Raw genomic sequence first — 2,408 nt, 5'->3', positions numbered from 1 at the left:
CCCCGTGTTGAAAGATAAGCTCAAGCCCAAGGAAGGCCCACATATCTAAGATTATTATAAGATGGGCCACATGACCAAGGAAGGCCCACAAGATGGGCCCAAGCCCATAAGAAGTAGGACCCACAATGATTACTATGAGCTGGCATCCTTATCACATTAGTTGGAAGATCAAGAAGGACTCTCAAAAGTATCTTATCTTATGGTCATGTCAAAGAAGAGTTTTAGTTTGAGTTAAGTTTGTCTTTTATCTATATTGAGTTATTTAATTTTGTTCGGACTTATCTTTAAGTGTTAGAGTTTGGGTGTAATTGGGACAAGTGTAGTTTTATTGTAATTGGATTCTACTAACTTACTCTATTATAAATAGAGTTTCAAATACTCTGATTACAATAAGTTATTGAAGTCAATGAAGTATTTGACTTTTCCATAAATTCAACAAACACCTTATAGTTTTAAAAATAATTTGTTTCAAAGAAAATTGTGTTACCTCAAAATTTTCCTAGTAAGAATTTTTTTCCTGAAAAGTGTTTCCAGGAAACATGAGGCATTAATGGTACTTGGAGACATATTTTTAATTGGAATAAGTCTTAAATATTTCCTAAAAGAAGGCACTAGTAATGCGTTATAGTTGTAGACAATAATTAGTTTCAGTAATAATTTCTTTATCTCTAAATTTCATTGGTAAGAATTTTCAACTACAAAAGTGCTTCCAGGAAACATGAGGCACTAATGATCTTTTGGAAATGTATTTTACCTAGAAATAATTTTCCAACGTTTCCAAAAATTACCTAGAAGGCAATTTGAATAAGAAAAAATTGCCTTAAAAAATTATCCTAGAAAGAATTTTCACCTAGAAATGTATTTCTAGGAAACACGAGGAACTAATTGTCCATGGAGACGTATTTTTATGGGAAAAAAAGTTTTTAATATTTTCATAAAAAGTACAATAACAAGGTCTTGTAGTTGTAGAGTCTATTTTGTTTCTGCAAAAATTGATTTACTACAAAATTTCGTGGTTAGATTTTTTAGCTAGAAAAGTATTTTCTGGAAACATGATACACTAATGGTCCCTGGAGATGAACTTTTACTCAAAATAATTTTCTTCCAACGCTTTCTAAAAAATGCACTAACAAGACCTTAGTTGTAGAAATTAATTTTTTTTACCAAAATTGGCTCACAACAAAATTTTGCCTCTCAGAATTTCTGATAGAAAGGTGTTTTCAAAAATCATGACGCACTAATGGTCCCTGAAGAGATAGTTTGACTCGAAATAATTTTCCAAATTTTCTTGAAAAAATGCACTAATAATGCCTTATTGTTGTAGAAAGTAAATTGTTCCAACAAAAATTGTACCACCAAATTTTTCTTGTAACATTTTTTTGCGAGAAAAGTGTTTCTGCACAAATGGTCCTTGGAGAAGAATTTTTACCAGAAATAATTTTGCAATAGTTCCAGAAAAAATGCTCTAACAAGGCTTGAAAATTGTTGAAAGTAATTAGTTTCAACGAATTTTGCCATAACACTAAATTTTCTCTGTAAGAATTTTCTGCTAGAGAAGTGTTTCTATGAAACATGATGTACTAATAGTTCTTGGAGATGTATGTTTCCTAAAAATACTTTTACAAGTTTTCCTAAAAGATGCACTTACATGGCCATTTGGTTGTAGAAAGAATTTGTTAAAACAAAATTTGCCTTACCGCAAGATTTCGTTGGTAAGAATATTTAGCTAGAAAAATGTTTCCAGGAAGTATGATGCACTAAGGGTCCTTGGAGACATATTTTAATCAAAAATATTTTCAACGTAAAGCCTTAAAGTTGTTAAAAGTAATTTGTTTTAGAAAAACAATTATTTACCACAAAAATTTCCGAGTAAGAAATTTTAGCTAAAAAAATTGTTTCCAAGAAACATGAGGTCCTAATGGTCCCTTGAGACGTATTTTTACTAGAAATACTTTTCTAATATTTTTTTAAAAAACACTAAATAGGCCTTATAGGTGTATAAAGTAATTTTTTCTGCAAATAGTGCCTCACCACAAAATTTTCCTCTTATGAAATTTTAGCAAGAAATATTTTTCTAGGAAACATGAGGCACTAATGGTCCCTTGAAACTTATTTTTACATCAAATATTTTTCTAATGTTTCTGTTGATTTTCAAGACTCCACGAATTTAGGTTGTGGAGAAAAAGGGAAAGAAACCCATTGGGAGAAAACAGGAGGAAGAAGGGTTATGGATTTCATTCCTAACCCTCTCCCTCAAGCTCTATTTATAGATTTATAAAACTACTGTATTAAAATAATACCCCTAAACTTAGGGTTTAGGGTTTAGGGTTTTAACCTTGGAATTTTAACTTAATTACATCAATAACATCTCTATGAGATGACTCTTTATTAACCATCTTGCCATCTTG

The sequence above is a fragment of the Aristolochia californica genome, unplaced genomic scaffold, assembly GCF_029961685.1.
Source record: "Aristolochia californica isolate CCGP_79_NKW_82.1479 unplaced genomic scaffold, dmAriCali1.0.hap1 SCAF_2, whole genome shotgun sequence".
Lineage (NCBI taxonomy): Eukaryota > Viridiplantae > Streptophyta > Magnoliopsida > Piperales > Aristolochiaceae > Aristolochia > Aristolochia californica.
This window is presented reverse-complemented; position numbering follows the sequence as displayed.